We start from the raw sequence: 21,174 nt of genomic DNA on the forward strand, positions 1-21,174 counted from the left end.
GAGGACCTTGTCCCTGCTCTGCATCAGTCTATCAGGCTTTGCTGGCGATTTGCTAGGTGCTGGGCTGGAGGCTTTGCTAGGTGCTGGGTTGGGGGCTTTGCTGGGTCCTGGGCTCGGGGCTTTGCTGGGTCCCGGGCCTGGGGCTTTGGTAGGGGCTTTGCTAGGCTGGGGCGATTTGCTGGGTTGGAGGCTTTGCTGGGTGATTTGCTGGGGGTTTTGCTGGGCTGGGGGCTTTGCTGGGCGATTTTCTGGGGTGGGGGCTTTGCTGGGTGCTTTGCTAGGCTGGGGGCTCTGCTGTGCACTTTGCTAGGCTGGGGGCTCTGCTGCGCACTTTGCTAGGCTGGGGACTTTGTGGGGTAATTTGCTGGGGACTTTCTGTTATGATTTGCTAGGCTGAGGGCTTTGTGGGGTGATTTACAGGGGGTTTTGCTGGGTGCTTTGCTAGGCTGGGGGCTTTGTGGAGCGATCTGCCAGGGCTTTGCTGGGCGCTTTGCTATCCTGGGGGCTTTGTGGAGCGATTTTCTGGGCGCTTTGTGGGGCGATTTGGTGGGGGCTTTGCTGGGTAATGGTTTTGCTAGGCGGGAGGGCTGGTTACTTCAGATCAGTGGGGACAGTAGAGGCAGAGCAGGGCCAGGGTGCACACTACCTACCTGGACCAGTAGACTTCACATGCAGGAAGTGACTAATGACGTCACAACTCACTCAGCTATCATTCTCCTATTGTGTTTGAAGCTAGAGGGAAATAAGAAAAGGGGATACATGGCAGTGACAGCAAGCCAGATAACTAGAGATTAAGGCAGCTATTCTCAACCGGAGTTCCGGGGAACACTGGGGTTCCGCGAGAACCCTCCAGGGGTTCGGTGTCAATTTGACACTTCCGCGGGACAATATAGTCCCGCTTCTGCATAGGTCTGCGGCAGCGGAAGGATTCCTTCATGCTGCTGCGAGTGATGCGGCGGATGGCTCTATTTAGCAGCCACATCAACCGAAGCCAGCTCTATAGTTCTGGCACTCACAGGAGTTCAAACAGGATCCCAGCTTCAAGGAGGAAAAAACGTCAGATGGTAAGTATGTTTTTTTTTTTTTTATCCCTGCATTGACACCAATGACTAAAGCAGCCACAGAAAGGGGGGGAGGACAAAGCAGCTCACAAACAGACAAAGCAGCCACAGAAACTGGGGACAAAGCAGCCACAGAAAGGGGGGGGGGGGGAACAAAGCAGCACACCAACTGACAAAGGAGCCACAGAAACAGGGGACAAAGCAGCCATAATAATAATAATAATAATTGCAGTATTTGTATAGCGCCTTTCTCCTGTCGGACTCAAAGCGCTTGCGAGGCAGCCACTAGAGCGCACTCAGTAGGCAGTAGCAGTGTTAAGGAGACTTGCCCAAGAAACTCCTTACTGAATAGGTGCTGGCTTACTGAACAGGCAGAGCCGAGATTTGAACCCAGGTCTCCTGTGTCAGAGGCAGAGCCCTTAACCATTACACTATCCAGCCATAGAAAGTGGGGACAAAGCAGCCACAGAAAGGGGGGACAAAAAGCAGCCACAGAAAGGGGGGGACAAAGCAGCCACAGAAGGGGGGGGGGGGAGCAGCAGCACACAAATAGACAAAGCAGCCACAGAAAGGGGACAAGGCAGCACAAAAACAGACAAAGAAGCCACACAAATGGGGGACATAGTAGCCACACAAATGGGGGACAAAGCAGTCCCACAAACAAGGGGGACATAGCAGCCAAATGAACTGGGGGGACAAAGCAGCCACACAAATGGGGGCCACACTTGTTAATAAGGGCACATGGGAGCCATAATTGCAAACAAGTGGGACAAAGGGGGCATACCTGTTAAGGGGGACATAACGGGCCACACTAAAGAGGGCACAGAAAATTATATATATATATATATATATATATATATATATATATATATATATATATATATACATACATACAGTTGTGTTCAAAATTATTCAACTGAAATTGAGTGTTTTGGCCAGTTTGACATTGATTTTGATCATTTCAGTCATCTTGTTTACAATTAAATCAAAGAGGCACTTGTGAGTCAAAGTCAAGACAAATATAACATAACATTTATAATGAAATAACCACAAATGTCTTTTCTGTGCTCACATCATTATCAGTTTTATTCAACCCCCAAGTGACAATCATTCTTAGTACTTAGTACAACATCCTTTTCCAGTTATAACAGCTTTTAAACGTGAAGCATAGCTTGACACAAGTGTCTTGCAGCGATCTACGGGTATCTTAGCCCATTCTTCATGGGCAAAAGCCTCCAGTTCAGTCACATTCTTAGGCTTGTGCGCTGCAACTGCTTTCTTTAAGTCCCACCAGAGGTTCTCAATCGGATTTAAGTCTGGTGACTGCGAAGGTCACTCCAAAATGTTCAAGCCTTTAAGCTGCAACCATGCTCTGGTGGACTTGGAGGTATGCTTGGGATCATTGTCCTGTTGAAAGGTCCAACGTCTCCCAAGCCTCAGGTTTGTGACGGACTGCATCACATTTTCTTCCAATATCTCCTGGTACTGAAGAGAATTCATGGTACCTTGCACACGCTGAAGCTTCCCTGTACCTGCAGAAGCAAAACAGCCCCAAAGCATGATTGACCCCCCCCCCCCCCCCCCCCGCCATGCTTCACAGTAGGCAAGGTGTTCTTTTCTTCATAGGCCTCTTTCTTCCTCCTCCAAACATAGCGTTGATCCATGGCCCCAAACAGTTCTAATTTAGTTTCATCAGTCCACAGAACACTATCCCAAAACTTTTGTGGTTTCTCCACATGACTTTTGGCATACTGCAGTCGACTCTTCTTATTCTTTGGAGACAGCAAGAGAGCTCTGGGAGCTCTGGCATGGAGGCCTTCATTACTCAGTGTGCACCTTATTGTTTGAGCTGAAACTTCAGTACCTGCATCTGACAAATCTTTTTTCAGTTCCTCAACAGTCACACGGGGACTTTTCTCCACTTTGCGCTTCAGGTAGCGCACAGCAGTCGAAGTCCGCATCTTCTTTCTGCCACAACCAGGTAGCGTTTCAACAGTGCCCTTTGCCTAGAATTTGCGAATGGTGTTTCCTATGGTGTCTCTTGGTATGTTTAACATCTTTGCAATCTTCTTATAGCCATTGCCCTTCCTGTGAAGAGAAATCACCTCTTCTCTTGTCTTCCTGGACCTTTTGTACTTGAGATCTTAAACATGCTGAGCATGTAAGGAGGCACAAGAACATTTAGGAATTAAACATAACCTGCAAAGAGTTGGAAAAAATCCCTTCAACGAGAACTGTGAGGGTAGAAACACACTAGGCAGAAACGCTAGAGTTAATGCACATAATGCAAATCAATGGGGCACATGAAAAAATGCATAAGGGCCTGTTCAGACTGCACGCGTTTCCAGCCGCGTTTAGGAAACGCGTGCAGGAGGCCGACACGCACGACATCAGACAGTGCATAGAGTGCACTGTCTGATGTTCACACTGCATGCGTTCCGGACCTGTGCGGTCCGGGAACGCATGCTGCACGCAGATTTTGTAAAAACGCGCGGCTGTCCCATTCACTTTTCAGTGATGGGATCAGCCACGCAACGCATACAAACGCGAATGGCGTGCGTTCGTACGCGTTGCGTTCCGCATGCGTGGCCATCCACAATTGTAATGTGAACCGGCCCTAAGTTTGCATTCTGCAATGTGCGTAGGACAAAAACGCAAGACTTGCTGCATATTTTTCCAAAACGCATCTAAAATGCACATAATGTATGTCAATGGTGATGCAGACTTAGTGGCTTTTAGTGTGTTTTTTTTATGCATTTAAAAAAAAAACAAGTTTGGTGATGTATTTCTGCTTCCTGTTGACTTCCTAGTGATTAGCATAAAACCCATATCAAAAACGTATACAAACCGCATATGCGATTTTTATTTGTGAAATGCAAACGCATTGAAAAAGCAAGAAAAATGCATATGCAAAATGCAAATGCACTCAAAACACACTTAAATGCACAAATGCATATGCAGCAAAAGGCTACTTTTCATGCACTGCCTTGTGTGTTTCCACCCTCACACACCTGAATGGATGCAAAAGACACTGACGATATATATATGCCAAAAATAGAGTTACTAAATACTTCAGATGGTCCAAAATTTCTATGTTACAATTACTATTTGCATTGGTCTTATAAGTTCCATGAAATAAAACATTATTATGCTTTAGCGTTTTCAATTTTTTAATAAAGACACTGCAATTTGGCTAGACATTTGCATACAACTACATCAGAATATCAGTAAGATAATTTTATATCAAACACGTAATGGTAATAATAATCACTCTGTGGATCTTCTCATTTCCTCTGCAGAAACTTCCAGATTCCAGCCAGGAGGGGGATAAGCGGCGCGCTGATTATCGATTAAACCTTAATGACAGAAGAGGCATCTCGCAGCTTCTTCCTCACACGACCTCCAGCTTGATTAATCCTGAGAGAGAAGATATTTATATCTGGACGGAGGTCAGAGGTCGCCTGATGTGCATCATTCAGCCTTGACCACAGGAGGATCTGAGGATTCGGTTTATGGGGGCAGTTTATTGTTAGAACCTGCTTCTATATCACCTTGCTTCGACACCAGTAACTTCTTACAGTTAAATATCAGATTCATACCCCAAATTCCCGTTATTCTTTCTGGAATCTTTATCAGAAAAATTGTGTTATTTATAAAGTACATAAGGCTCTGCTCACAGTGATCACTTGCGTTGCAGAATAAATCTGCATGTCATCTCTCGGCCCAAACAATTCTATTGGCTTGTATTGTAACTGATTGTGTTATTCTTAGGCCTAGTAGTTCACAGAGCTCAGTTGCATTGCAGAATAATTCTGCATGTCATCTCACTGCCCATTCAATTCTATGGGGATGTTTACAGAACTGCGCAGTGGCGTAGCTACAAACCTCTGGGCCCCGATGCGGAATCTGGATGTGGGCCCCCCCCCCCCGGCAACAACAGCCCCCCCAACACCCGACGGATGCACACACATATCAAAATCCCTATAGCCAGCTATAGGTACCCCCAGTATAGGTAGTCAGGCATAGGTAAGCCAGTATAGTTGCCCCCGGTATAAGTGAGATAGGCAGGCGCCGCCGGTATAAGTTAGATAGATAGGTGCCCCCAGTACAGGTTAGCTAGGTGGGTGCCTCTAATATAGGTAGCCAGAATAGTTGCCCCCAGCGTAGGTTAGATAGGTAGGTGCCCCCAGTATAGGTTAGTTAGGTAGGTGCCTCCAATATAGGTAGCCAGTTTAGTTGCCACCTGTATAGGCTAGCTAGGTGCCCCCAATACAGGTTAGATAAGTAAGTGCCCCCAGTATAGGTTAGATAGGTAGGTGCCCCCAGTATAAATTAGATTAGGTCGGTGCCCCCTAGTATAGGTTAGATTAGGTAGCTGCCCCCCAGTATAGGTTAGATTAGGTAGCTGCCCCCCAGGATAGATTAGGTAGCTGCCCCCAGGATAGATTAGGTAGGTGCCCCCCAGTATAGGTTAGATGAGGTAGCTGCCCCCCAGGATAGATTAGGTAGCTTCCCCCCAGGATAGATTAGGTAGCTGCCCCCCAGGATAGATTAGGTAGCTGCCCCCCAGGATAGATTAGATAGCTGCCCCCCAGGATTAGGTTAGAATAGGTAGGTGCCCCCCAGGATAGATTAGGTAGCTGCCCCCCAGGATTAGGTTAGATTAGGTAGCTGCCCCCCAGGATAGATTAGGTAGCTGCCCCCCAGGATTAGGTTAGATTAGGTAGCTGCCCCCCAGGATAGATTAGGTAGCTGCCCCCAGGATAGATTAGGTAGGTGCCTCCCAGTATAGGTTAGATTAGGTAGCTGCCCCCCAGAATAGATTAGGTAGCTGCCCCCCAGGATAGATTAGGTAGGTGCCCCCCAGTATAGGTTAGATTAGGTAGCTGCCCCCCAGGATTAGGTTAGATTAGGTAGGTGCCCCCCAGGATAGATTAGGTAGGTGCCCCCCAGTATAGGTTAGATTAGGTAGCTGCCCCCTAGGATTAGGTTAGATTAGGTAGGTGCCCCCCAGGATAGATTAGGTAGCTGCCCCCAGGATAGATTAGGTAGCTGCCCCCCAGGATAGATTAGGTAGCTGCCCCCCAGGATAGATTAGGTAGCTGCCTGTCCCCATAATGGAGGGGGGGGGGCCGCAGCCGCGGGGAGGGCAGCCCGACCTCTCCCTCCCTTCCTCTCCCCGGGGCCCCCCCTCAGATGCAGAGTAAGCGGCTAACGGAAGCGCTATAGGCAGAACTCACCTCCGTCCCTGGTTCCAATCGCCGCTGATCTCCTCTCTGGCTGGCTCTGCATAGATGCTTACACACGCAGCTTCCTGTTTAGCCGGAAGCTGCGTGTGTAACAACATCTATGCAGAGCCAGCCAGAGAGGAGATCAGCGGCGAGTGGAACGCAGGGAGGTGAGTTCTGCCTATAGCGCTTCCGTTAGCCGCTTACTCTGCATCTGAGGGGGGGGCCCGGGGAGAGGAAGGGAGGAAGAGGTCGGGCTGCCCTCCCCGCAGCTGCGGCTCCCTCCTACCAGCGCGAACGGGCGCATGGCCCTCCAAACGGAGATGGGCCCCCCGGGCCCCTCCCCCGCCTCCTCAGGAGCCGGGCCCGGTCGCCAAGGCGACCGCTGCGACCACGGGCCCTACGCCCTTGGAACTGCGTTGTAACTGAGTAAGTTATTCTAAGTCGCTGTGTGCAGGCTTTGAATTATTTATTTATCTATTTTTATATAAGTATTTATATAGCGCTGACATATTAAGCAGTGCTCTACAGAGTATATTGTCTTGTCACTAACTGTCCCTCAGAGGGGCTCACAATCTTATCCCCACCATAGTCATATGTCTATGTATGTATTGTGTAGTGCATGTATCATAGTCTAGGGCCAATTTAGGGGGAAGCCAATTAAGTTATCTGTATGTTTTTGGGTTGTGGGAGGAAACTGGAGTGCCCGGAGGAAACCCACGCAGACACAGGTAGAACGTACAAACTCCTTACAGATGTTGACCTGGCTGGGATTCAAACTGGGGACCTAGCGCTTGCAAGGCGAAAGCGCCAACCACTACGCTACTGTGCTGACATTATGGTAATGTCTTTGTCTAGTCTTCATTGCAGTTCACACTCATAATGCGTGCCTTCTGCAAAGCGCACAGTGTGAATCCAGCCTACTGTTATTATGGTTCTACGAAGTAGCCAAGGTTACAGCAATCCAGTTATATCATGTGCATTTTTTAATGCCATGTTTATGAAATGGAGAACAAAGCAGTTTGCCAGTAAACGTGACGATAAAAAACAGCTGTTTTCAAAGTAGAGAAGTGTATAGTAAACTATATTATTTTTTTCTTTTGAGACACCGAGGATATTCTACAATAGTCCCCATCCTTTCCTTTATCCTTGAAGTGAACATATTCCTGGAGAAAAGGAGTGAGCACTTTTTTCTCTCCCTGACGTTATGCAAACTTGGTTGCTGTTTCTATGCAAATCGAAATTGGACCAATCAAATGTAGTTGTTGCCAGTTTGGATTTTCCCCAATTTCAATTCACATACAAACTGAAACAAATTTGCATCAAATTAGAAAAAATTGTATTTCACTGATTATCTCTCCAATAAGGGTTGGGATTCACTTACAACTTGATAAACATTGAGCAAGTTTTGTAGCGAATGCAAATTTTGTCCTGCATTACACTCAATCGCTTCTAAAATGCTGCAGGCAGCACTTTTAGGATTTCTACAAATCGCAAGTGCTGTATTGGGTTCCACTGTCCATAGTGCTTTGCAAGTCGCTGGTGATCAGCAAGTGCACAGACATCTGCTTGTAGGTCCCAGCCCTAAAGATAGTCAATGAAATGTAAATAATTGAAATACAAATGAATTCACCGTCTGTCAGCTGCCTGTCTGAAAGTGGCCCCACTCCCACTCTGCACACTATCAGAAAAATGTAACAAAAGTTTTATACGTACCTGGGGCTTCCTCCGGCTGCCGCCAGAGAGATACGTAGAGGGTGCCCTTCTCTTGCGTAGACTGGCCGAGACTGGCAAAACTTACGGGACCCGGTACCGGAGCTGGAGAAGGCTGAGGAAGGTGGGGTGGAAGCAATCCGTGCACGCAGGGCTGGCGTAAGCCCCACATATGTATAAAACTTTTATTATAATCTCGTCTCTGTTACACTTTAACCACTTTACCCCCGCGCGTACGTATTTCTCCGCCCCTTTTTCCATCCTTTAAAAACCAGGGACGGAGAAACACGTACTTTCCGCGTTCCCGACGCTGCCCGCGCTCCCGCTCGTAAACACGCCGCCCGCCGCTAGTAAACACGCCGCCGCCCGCTCGCCCAGAGATCAATGAACGGGAAAATCCATTCCCGTTCGTTGATCTAAGCCCCGCAATGATCAGCTGCTCTCCTATGGGCAGCGCGATCATTGTGAGAAAAAACTCACGTGTCCAGCCTCCTTATTCTTCCTCCAAGCTTCCGGAAGGAAGCTTGGAGGTCGCATTAAAACAAAAAGTTACTGTGGCCATCTTGTGGCCAAATAGTAAACTACACCCTACACATTTTTCACATACAAATAAATGACTTTTACACATAAAATTAACTCATTACCTCCCACACTCCCCATTTTTTTTTTTTTTGTAATTAAAAAAAAATTAAAAAATTTACAATTAAAAAAAATACATAAATAGTTACCTTAGGGACTGAACTTTTTAAATATTTATGTCAAGAGGGTATAACACTGTTACTTTATAAACTATGGGCTTGTAATTAGGGATGGACGCAAAACTGAAAAAAATGCACCTTTATTTCCAAATAAAATATTGGCGCCAAACATTGTGATAGGGACATAATTTAAATGGTTTTAGAACCGGGACAAAAGGGCAAATACGTTTCATGGGTTTTAATTACAGTAGCATGCATTATTTAAAAACTATAATGGCCGAAAACTGAAAAATAATTATTTTTTTCCCCACATTTTTCCTATTTTCCCATTAAAACACATTTAGAAAAAAATAATTCTTGGCATAATGTCCCACCTAAAGAAAGCCTAATTGGTGGCGAAAAAAACAAGATATAGTTCATTTCATTGCGATAAGTAATAATAAAGTTATAGACGAATGAATGGAAGGAGCGCTGAAAGGTGAAAATTGCTCTGGTGCTCAGGGGGTAAAACCCCTCAGTGGTGAAGTGGTTAATTGCCCCCGAATGAAGGGAGATCTCGTCAGTGGAATGCAGAGAGCCAGGTGAGTGACCTATCATTTACACACTGCTCGGAACTCTGTATAGGGAAGGAGGGAGAGAGGCACTTGGGGAGGGGAGTTAGCCACTTTTCCATCATCAGGCGCCTGTAGGCACATGCCTACATGCCTTATGGTAAATCCGGCCCTGCCCCTGGCTGATTATTATAACCTTGTTTTGGCTGTTGATAAAATCACAGATGCTTACATAGTTTCTATCTGAGAGGCTTGGGGGTGTAGATTGTAGACAGTTTTCCGATGCACTACATATTCCACACATACTGTAGCTGCCATTTTGTTAGTCAAGTTTTACATACGTTAAAATAGGATGTATGCCACCAGGCCATCTTTTTGCGCATTTATCCCCATTCCCTTACATGTGTACATACTTGTATAGAAAGCACCCATTATGTGTTCCCTCCCCTTAATTTTTTGTTGTGAATTATTGTCGATTTTCATGAAAATATTGCCAGGAGTTTTTGTTTTGTTTTTTGATGGTGCTGTAGTCATAATTTCCACTTTTATCAGCTGATCACTGGTGAAAAAGAAACACATTTTATATGTGGCAGTAGAATATGGTAACCGTATGAGAAAAGTGTCAAACAATGAAATGGTGATGTTTAAACAAATCACAATTCTTTATAAAAAGGCCCCCAAATTATCTCCTATTGAAAGGTAAGAGTTTGAAACCTTCACCTGGGTGTAAAAGAGTAGTTATATGACTGCAAGCTTCAATCAGACAGTCACAGGGAGGGTGTTATGTAGGTCAGGTTTGCTGGAACATCTATGTTCTTCAAAGATCTACAATCCAAGAGCACCTCGGTAACTCAGATTAAAAATATAGATTAATTCTCGCTTCTAAAAAGATCTCCCAATATCTGGATTGGTTCCTCTTCTCATGGTAAAACTGCTGCCATCTTTGTATCGCCTGAAATAAATTGGTCACATTTCCACTTTCCTCACCTGCTAGTACACGCAGCTAGCACCTTGCTTGCTGCGTGTGCACACTGATCACCGCTGATTCGCCGCTACCCGCCGCGTCGCCCCCCCCCCCCTCAGACCCCTTGCGCAGCCTGGCCTATCAGCGCCAGGCAGCGCTGAGTGGTGGATCTGGACTCCCAATGATGTCATGACGTCGGGTACATCATCCCGCCCGTCGCCATAGCGACGGGGGAAGCCTTCCAGGAAATCCCATTCTTTGAACGGGATTTCCAGATCGCCGGAGGCGATCGAAGCGGGTGGGGGGATGCCGCTGCACGGTGGCTATCATGTAGCGAGCCCTAGGCTCGCTACATGATTTTAAAAAATTTCAATGCAAGAAAAGTAAAGTTCCAGCACTCTTAATAAGTGGCAGCAGGAGATGTGGACCAGACCTGAATTCGCTGTATTGGGTGTAAGTGTATGTCCTGTGGAAAGGCGTGCAAAGGCTTAATGGCAGACAGCAAACTTGTACGGAGGAGAGAGGCAAGGTGAAGCCAGCACTGCGATTCAAATTTTTAATAGGGTAATGGATGATAAGAAACACTTACAGTCAGCGTTCGGTCGGATGCAATGCGGATGTGGTGGGCGCCAGGTCTAGATCCCCCTGCGGACGTCCGTTTCGCGCGTCTAGCGCTTGTTCACCGCAATGGGGAAGAGTTCATGATTTTAAAAAAACTGCTGCGCTGCTCCCTGGTGGTTTTTAATAGACCGCCAGGAGGGTTAACTTCCTCAAGGAACCCTTAGGGCATGTTTCCACTACACGCAAATTGGATGCAGAAAAACTGACTCCAATGAAAGCCTATGGGCCTGTTTCCACTAAACACGATTTTTCTGATGCAGATTTTCCCATAGGCATTCATTGGAGTCAGTTTTTCTGCATCCAATCTGCATGTAGTGGAAACAGGCCCTTATTTTTCCAGGTTCAGATTCTCTGCAGATCCACTGAATCCTCTGAATTCTAGGTGATGTTCTCTGCCAGTCTGATCCAGTGCGGTGCCAAATGTGGCTGATTCAGTTCATCCATCATCAAATAGATCAGCTCAGATGATGGCACCATTAGGACCTGAGACCCCTGAAAGCTCAACTTTAGAAAATGTTATCGATTCATTTTGGATGAAGGAAGTCTCTGCTAAGATTTTATTGTGTTCTGTGTCTCCCGACAGGGACGGATCTAGACCAAGTTGCCCCAAGTTGCGCCTGGGGCAAGGTCAGGTTTTGGCGCCTAAACTGCCATTCCCCATCCACATTTTGCCGCCTTTTTAAGAATTCAACAAACTGCGCCTGGGGCAAGAGACCCGCTTGCTCCCCCCTAGATCCGTCCCTGTCTCCCGAGAGTAGATTCCTCCTTGCAATGCTTAGATTCTAAGCTCATATGGTCAGGGTCCACTCCCCATCCTATGCCATGGCGTGTACCTGTGTGGACGTGTGTCCTTATCACCACTTACTCTTTATTGCACATCACAATGTAATCTACTGGAGCTTTATTAATAAAGGAGAATAATAATAAGTTTCCCTACACCGGCTCCTACCCTGTGACCTGCATGCGCTCAAATCAAGAGTCTGACTGGAGACAAGAAATAAGCAGCAGATGAAATGTTCCTTTTTCTATAGAGGTAAATCGGTGGAGGCGCCCTTAATCTTATCAACAAGCCAATATCGGAAAAAAAATAAATCACATAGGTAGAAAGGTTTAACCCCTTTATTTTAATAAACATTTCCACCTATGTGAGTCTTTTGATGAGGTAAGATACCTTTTTTTATTTTGAGCTTTTATATTTTTTTCCGATATTGGCTTGTTGATAAGATTAAGGGTGCCTCCACTGATTTGCCTCCGTATCCCTCACCTCTTTGAGGTGCTACTATATTACCGGGGAGACTATCCACCAGTATATAGGACCACAGGAGGAGAGCGACCGCCTGGTCCCAGAGTGTTCCAGAGCCGAGCGGAAACATTTTTTTTCCGCATGTGATTGTCATTGGTTGCATCAGGGCAACCCACCTTTGTGAGTATTCATTACCCACATTATTACATAATCCACCTGTCTAACGATACTACACCATAAGGGCTCCCGGTCTCATCCTTTCCCTAGGCCTAAGACGTTCTCCTCCATAGTGTGGTGACCGTCAAGGACCTTCCCGGAAACTTTTTCTATAGATGCTACATTTGAATGCCAGGAAATGGCACATTACAATGTGCAATGATACATAATGGTTGGCTGTACATCATGGTTATCAAGTTTAGATATTTCCAACAGGTAAAATGTATGAACACATTTTACTACCTCGGCTTTTCTTATTCCACTAACATAAATAGAGTATAGCTGAGATTAAAAAAGTAGAGTATATAAAGCACATTGTCACGGAAGAGCCATGAGAAAATGCAATCGCAATATGTTTTCTGTACCGATTGCAGTTAATGTTATCTGAATTGTATGTGTGTTCCCAGTAAGCTACAGAGCTTTGGGTAACTTGTCTTTGAAGCTTAGGTATTCTAGTTGTTTAGCTCAGAAGACATTTTCATGCATACCTGTGACAACACAGACCAGGTAATGAACCTCGTCATAGTTACCTGTGAAAGACAGCACAAACACTATCAGAGCCTCATACACAGGAATAGCCAGGAAACCCACAGCAAGGGGGCCTATTCAGAAACTACAGTCCTGCAGGAAATCACGGCAACGGCCCAGCATGACTCTCCCTAGTATGCACAGCACAAAGTGAAAGTAAAGCCAGTCGTGTTTTGGTAAGATTGTAGCAGAATGCCACTGACTATCTCTACAATAATAACACATTTAGGTGCAGTTGAAATTGCACACGTTTTAAGATATTGTGGAAGTTCCTAGCTCTTTCTTAAGCCGAGTTATTAATTTTGGTGCAACCAATTGGGCTAGACTTGTGATTCTTGATCTTTGTATGATCCCCCGGATCCACTGTGTATTAATCTGTCATCAGCACAAATATGGCAGTTATCGTTTCTGACTTACAGTGGTCCAAAGGTAAACATAAAAATCTCTCTTCAAGGAGGTGAACTGTGATTGGTTGTAAATTGGAGGTGGGCAGGCTTGGTCCCACCCCAAAACTTGCTTCCATAAAACCAAGCTGCAGAGGGAGGGGGGGGGGGAGTCCTCCACTTTAAAACATCATCCCGATTATATCCTCGCCAGCTTGAGGACATGCTGGCATCTGCCTTGTTTGGACTTTGACGCTGAGTCTCCTGACTCTGAAATCAAGGACATAGGCTTCTTTCACAGTGGGACGTTGCGTTTGCTGCGACGTTAAAGTCTCACAACGTGTCCCTAACACAGCACATGTAGGTTATGAAATGCAACGTTATTTTGCACTGCGTTGTGTCTCTTCGTGCGCCGTTTTCATCGCATACTGATGGAACGAAAACAGCGCATGCGTTACATTTAAAAAAAAAAACAACCATTACTGAGCATGTGCAACACACATAATGCAGCAAATGTATTGCTAAACGCACAGCATGCAGCACTTTCTAAATATTGCTACACGTTACACACAACGCAACATATGCACTGTGAATGTCACACAGACTTTGTATTGCTGTGCGTTAGTCTGCGTTATTTTTTATAACATGCAACTTTAACATCCCACTGTGAAAGAGGCCTTAGCCATTTATTTTTCAAAGCGGACATTTTCACCTGACTTAAGTATTTGTTTATTGTCTTCCTTTTTTATTTTTTTTACACTGGGTTATTGTTTAATTGCTACTTTTAATGATTTTCTGTATATATTAATTATTTATATTGCATTTATTAATAAAAGACTTCTTAAAGTCATTTATATTTTTTCAGCTACAACTACTATTTAGTCACACATAACGAATCCTAGCTTTCTGAAGATTTGCTACCGAGAAGTGTTGTTATTAGAATAGCCTGGTTAACAGGCCAGAATAGCCTGTTAACCGTTTTTATCCGCAGGTCTTAAGAGTCAGTCAGTGGGCTTCATTTTCCCATTAACCCTTTACACTCGTATGTCCCGCATAGCAGGACATTGCGAATTTCCCGTTGCACTCGTATGTTCCACTATGCGGGACATAATTTCAGCGGCAGTTTGCAGGCACATCTGCGGGGGGCAAAGTCCGATCTCTCTCCCCTTGTATAGTGGGCATGTTAAAGTACATGCCCACACAGGTGGTACCCCCTGCCCCAAACCAGAAGTGCACGATCAGCGCTACCAGGAAGTGACCAATGCATTGAATTTTCCTTGCAGATTCCTTGCTTATTCCTTACTGATTCCTTCTTGCAGATTCCATTGCAGATTGCTTGCAAAGTTGCATAGAGGAGCAATGGCATCCTATGCAATGGACGTGGAGGAGCTGCTAAATAGTAGCCAGAATTTCATTGCTCTAATTCCCAATCGAAAAATACCAAAGATTGCATCGTGTGTAGTGACATGAAGGCACCGGGTGGAAGGCATAAAACCAACTATTATTGCGAAACTTGCTCACGCAAGCCAGGATTACACCCAGGAAATTGCTGTAAAATTTACCATACCTTGGCATAAACACATAATAATAATATAGCGCTATTCTCTTGTCAGACACAAAGCGCTTGAGAGCTACAGTCACTAAGGGTGTGATCAACAGGTCACCCTGCATTGATGAGGAGTATTTCTCGCTGACTCATTACTGAATAGGTACTGGCTTACTGAGTAGGAACAGCCAAGATTCGAACCCTGGTCTATGTCAGACACTATCTAGCCACAGTTACACACTGCCCAGCCTTACAAAAGGGGCACTGTATAATTCTGGAAAGGGGGATTCTGCTTATAGGGTGGTTGCTGCAGCTCACCATTCCGTGTGCAGGGGCCTCCGCACAGGGCTGGGAGAGTTGGCTGCACATGAAAAAGTGTGGATATTCTCTGTGACTGATGGGGATTTTCTGCACATGCCACTTCATTTGTTCTCAGTATTGTGAATAGCTCCTCTGGTGATAATGTGGCTGCTGCTCTGTGACTGGCAGATGAAGTACAAGTATGGGTGGTAATCCAGCTTCTGTAAATCTAATTTAGGCCCAGTGCACACCGAGCGGTTTTTGGAGCGATCCGCCGGCCGCATCCGCGTGGAAAAATGCTTGGCTAATGTATTGCAATGGGATGGTGCACACCGGCGGTTTGAGGTTTTTGCCAAGCCGCAAACGCGCCTCCTGCTGCGCGTTTGTGGTTTGCTACAAAACCTCAAACCGCCGGTGTGCACCACACATTGAAATACAATAGCCAAGCGTTTTCACTGGCTGATGCGGCTGGTGGATCGCATACAAAATCCGCTTGGTGTGCACCCGGCCAAATATCTGCTCTCTGCTCCCAAAACCGCTAGCGTTTTGACGATCTGCTAGCGGTTTTGGTGTGCACTGGGCCTTAGGCCTGGTGCACACCAGAGGAGTTTTTCTAAGAGTTTTGAGTTTTTAAATCTGCTGCTGATGTTATCCTATGTGTCTGTGCACACTGGAGCAATGAGGTTTTGTAAAAAAACACATAGCATTACATTGGGAAGAGCTTTTAAAGGTTTCAAGAGCTCTTCCCAATGTAATGCTATGGGGTTTTTTACAAAACCTCATTGCTCCAGTGTGCACAGACACATAGGATAACATTAGCAGCAGATTTAAAAACTCAAAACGCTCAGAAAAACTCCTCTGGTGTGCACCAGGCCTTACAGTGCAAAGAATCTTCTCTTTGCCGGATCACAGTTTAAATGATGTGTAGTGCTAGAAATTCCCTGGTGGTTCATCACAGCAGATGTAACATACAACGGCTATTAAGTGTATTTACAAACTATTCTGAGTACGATGGGATACATCTGAACACAGTACTATGCACATTTTTCTCCTTTTGCCCCTGATGTCCCAAAATCAGTTCACTGCAATCCTTATCCAGAAGCTTTGCTGCTAAAGTGCAACTACTGAAATTATATAAGCCATAGAGAGGTTTTGCTGGCCATATATACAGCATCTTACTGAGCAATCTATGGGTAATTTTACTAGCATCTACCTTCATTCCCTAAACCAACCCCTTTTCCCCCACATCTTGCGCCAACTTCCTAGAACAACTCTGTTCATAGGAAAATCTGATCAGGAGTAAGGAATCACCATGTTTCCATCAAGACAGGCATTGGTTCCCGATCCTCTGGCAATATACAGAATAACTAAATTATACAGTCCACTACGCTCTCTCACTCTTCCATCTGTTTTTTGGCCACCTATAAAATAAACTGCAAACAGCGTTATTCCATCAGGTATGAACAGCACACAACCTCCGTGCAGTGTAAACCGAGTGTCAGCACTCTTGTCCCAGTCACCCAACAACAGAGAGGCTCACCGGATTTAAACCACCTCACTTTTCAGGTGGGTCTAGCTTACTATTATATGTTCACCAGGGTACTTCAGTGAAACATCACAGATATCTTGATAAAAACGTTTTAATCTTCAATTGAAAAAAAAAAAAACTATTGCTCAAAGCTACTGTAATCAATGCTTACAACAGCGCTTCTCGCGCCACACTTGCAACTTACAGACTACAGTAGATTTTAAGGTATATCACAGAAGTATTTCCTAGGGCCCTTCTACAGCTTTGCAGCGTCTCCCGGGCGGCGTCCCGCACTTAAGAGATCCCCACGCTAGACGGGCACTGTATACAGAATATATGGTAAAAATGGAGGCTCTACAATACAATGTTCAGAATCCTCAGTACACCTTTAAGACAACTTCAGAAGTGAATGCATAATAACTGGCTAAAACAAAATGGCAAACAAAGACTTGCATTGCCTGCAATTAGTACAGAATGCAGCTGCAAAGCTGTGAACTAGCCAACCCTGCCATTGCCACATAATACCAACTCTTCGCTCACAGGCTACAGATAAAATGGAGATTGGCTTATTGACATTCAAATCTTTGCACAACCTGGGCCCTGGATACCTGAATAACTTGTTGCAACTGCATCACAGCCCCACAATCTTAGATCAAAAGGCTCTAATAACCTGGTTACCCCACAAAAGTCCACCTCAAAACCTTTGGAGACAGAGCCTTCTGTCATGCTTCATGTACACTTTGAACCTCCCTACCACACCCAATCAGAACATCTTCATCCCTGGAAGCATTTAAGTCCAAACTGAAAAGCCACCTGTTTAGCATGGCATTTACAAACACCTGACTATTTCCTCTGTAACCAGGGGAGGACTGGGACCTTTTGGCCTGGGGGGAAAACACAAACTAGAGGCCCGTTTTCACGGCAGCCCCAGCCGAAATGACACTACACACGTGCCCCACGTGCTACATGCCAGTAGTCACGTGGGAAATACAGCAAGGACACTCGAGGGACAGCGTGACGGGTAAAGTATAAATGCACTGGCACTGGGGGGGGGGGGGGGGGGGCACATAATACATTTTGAGTTACAACGGTCGGGATTTCTATCTCTTACACAAGTCCTGCAAGCAGCCCTTCTGGAGTCTAGGGACTGTCGAAAACGTTTCAACCTAGACAATATCTTATGTAGCTGTGCACATGCAGTTAACAATGGTGAGAGACCAGGCAGATTTTTTCTCACGGACCCTGCAGGCAAGCCTCTGCTCTACATCATGCTGTGTATATTTACTAGCTTGCCCGCCCTGCAATTGCTCTGTAATTGGGTGTTTATTTCCCTCATCCAGCCTAGTGGTTCACATTGCCTTATACAGAAACCTGAATTCACCAGGCACAGTACCAGCCCTAAATCATTAAATGAGAGGCAGCCTGGGGGGAAATCTCCCCCCTTCCTCCCTGGCCAGTCCTCCCCTGTCTGTAACACAGTCCATCCTGAAACCCTGTATTAATCTGAGACATGTTTATGCGCTTTGAGTCCTCTGAGAGAAAAGCGCTTTACAAATGTTATTGTATTGTATTATTATTATTGTATCACCTTCTTAAAGGGGCACCATGGCGAAAAATTGTAAAATGTAAAATATGTGCAAACAAATACATATAAGAAGTATGTTTTTTCCAGAGTACAATGAGCCATAAATTGCTTTTCTCCTATGTTGCTGTCACTTACAGTAGGTAGTAGAAATCTGACAGAAGTGACAGGTTTTGGACTAGTCCATCACTTCATGGGGGATTCTGAGGGATTCATTTATTTTCAAAAGCACTTAGTGAATAGAAGCTGCTCTGTCCAACTGCCAAAAAACTGTGTAGCGAGCAGGGAAGCTGGCTAGCATCATTGTTTAAATCTTTTTTAGGGAATATCTTTGTAAAGAATAAAAGCCTCGCTGAGAATCCCCTATGAAGAGATGGAGTAGTCCAAAACCTGTTGCTTCTGTCAGATTTCTACTACCTGCTGTAAGTTACAGCAACATAGAAAAAAAAGTAATTTATGGTTCATTTTACTCTGGAAAAAATGTACTTCTTATTTGTCTTTGTTTGCATGTATTTTAAATTTTACAATTTTTCACCATAGTGCCCCTTTAAATGACATCACACGTCAGGCTTATTGCATCCATACTGTGATGACGGGGGAGATTGGGATTGCAGGGATTAGATATGGTGCTATGAAAATAAACACACTGTCTACATTTATGTGGCCTACACAAGAAAAGGTGAGAATTGATCACATGACTGTGACTAGCCAACCAGAGAAGTACACACTGATTGCCTACTAAATATTCATGTACATCCCTGTTCGCTCGCCTCTGCCCAGGACAAAATTTCCCAGGCAGGATTGTGGAAATAGTCATGCACCACAACCACCCCCTTTCCTCCAGATGTGGTGTCCCTATACAAAATAAAGCTATCAATCATTTATAGGAAGTTATTTGAAGTGAAGAGGAAGAATAAGAGAAATGTTCTCCTGAACAGCAGAGATTGTCCGCTGGTGCCTAGACTAGGTGAGGCCTATGCTTGAAGATTTCACAGCAGATCAGAAAACAAATGGCAATGCAGAACATGTGACTGTGCTAACTGATACAATGTTTTCTGGAATTTGGTAGTCTCAGCTCTTGGTGGATCTACGGCAAATTATTACTGGTTAACCTGCTCCCATTTGTGTCTGCAGGAAAGAGTAGGGTCCTTTTACACTTAATATGTTGGTATGCGTTGGTACGCGTTTTTTCCATAGCAATGCATTATGAAAAAGCTTTCAGTTAAAAGGTGTAGAGTGGGACCTGAGCCATTGGGAAACATGGGCATTACTTTGAAAATCAGTTTTCTTTCAGTTATAACTGAGAGCAATTGATCAAGTGTAAAATGTGCCTAGGAGGATACAAGGGATGAGTCCTTCTCCCACAACTACTGCCACCATGGTTAGAAAAAAATCAAACATCGTGCATATAAATAGTTAATCTAATTTACAGTAAAGTAATAGAAGAAGAAACCAATAGCGTCACGAAAGTTTCTTGCCTTTGTGGCTCATAAAAATGTTGTTCCCTCATCTACTCTCCCTCTTCCTCTCCTGGAGAAACTTGTGCACATGCCCCTATCTGCTGTGTATACCAGCCTATGCGACCTGAATTGGCCGGGTGAGCTGTGATAACATCATTGGGGATGTTGTCAGCGTGGATGGGAAAACTGAATATTCTCACAGCAGACAAGCCATGTTATCTACAATCTCTCTGTTTTTGGCATACCCTCCCTAGTCCCTAAGTTTTGGCCTCCTTAGACGTGCTCAGTCAGTGACAACAGCAATGGGGAAGAGGGCTCTGGAATTCTCTGCGGACTAGAAAATTAGATTTAGATGAAGGGAAAGCCACGCTGCCTGATTAAGAAGAAAATACTCTTTGTACCTTGTCTATCAAATATCATCTTCTAAAGCCATTAATCTCTGTGGAAATGTGACCTCCGAAGCAGTGACAAAGTCAGTGAGAGATGCGACACTCTCTCACTTGTACCCAGTGTTTTACATGTGTCTGTATCGCTGGGAAGTAGGCAGCATTTTTAATGAAAGGAGAATCTGCAACAGGAAGTTCCTCAGTTGTCTCGCGTTCACCCATCTTATTATGTACTAGTCTGTGAATTTAGTCTGTCTGGATGGAAGATGCTCCCTGGACCTTCTGGTCCTGAACGGTTCAGCACCAGAACTCTGAAGGTTATTTTCATTAGGATGCTGCTGTTTTTTTTGTTTTTTTTTCTCCGTACATTGCTAAAAATAAAATCATGTTTCAAGAGACAGCTAGAGATTGCTGTTATGATATTGTATGCTGCTACCATATTACAAGAAGGTTTTAAGGTGCTACAATAGAGTGCAGTCCACATTACATGAGAAAAGCTAGGAACTGTTTTCTTGTTACAGACAACTGTTGGAGTGTGGTGCCATGTTAAAGAAAATGGCAAGTTACTGCCCTTATGTTGCAGGACTCTGCTGACATGTTACAAAAGACTGTTAGATATTTCTACAATGTTAAAGGGAGCTGTTCACATACAGTGCTGCCCATAATTATTCATACCCCTGGCAAATTGTGACTTAAAGTTACTTTTATTCAACCAGCAAGTAATTTTTTGGATGGTAAATTACATAGATGTCTCCCAAAAGATAAGACAATGCACAAGAGGCATTGTTGTGGGGGAAAAAATTATCAGCTTTTATTTACATTTGAGCAAAAAAGTGTCCAGTCCAGGATTATTCATACCCTTCACAAACTTTCACAGTCTCTGGGAAAATCCAAAGTTCTATACCCTTCCAAATAGTCCAAGCTGTTCTAAAGTATCCTAATTATCCTGATTAATTGGGAACAGGTGAAAAACAGCAGCTCTCTGCAGTTGGTTTGTGGACAGACCTGGCTAAACAAAGGAGCTCACTGAGGACCTGCAGCTGTGCATTGCATTGTGGCTGCTCACAAGTCAGGAAAGGGTTACAAGGCGATTTCTAAATGTTTTCAAGTTCCAGTGGCTACAGTATTGAAAAATACAAGATGTTCCGTACTGTGGAAAATCTCAG

Source organism: Hyperolius riggenbachi, chromosome 3 (genome assembly GCF_040937935.1).
Source record: "Hyperolius riggenbachi isolate aHypRig1 chromosome 3, aHypRig1.pri, whole genome shotgun sequence".
NCBI classification, from domain to species: Eukaryota; Metazoa; Chordata; class Amphibia; order Anura; family Hyperoliidae; genus Hyperolius; species Hyperolius riggenbachi.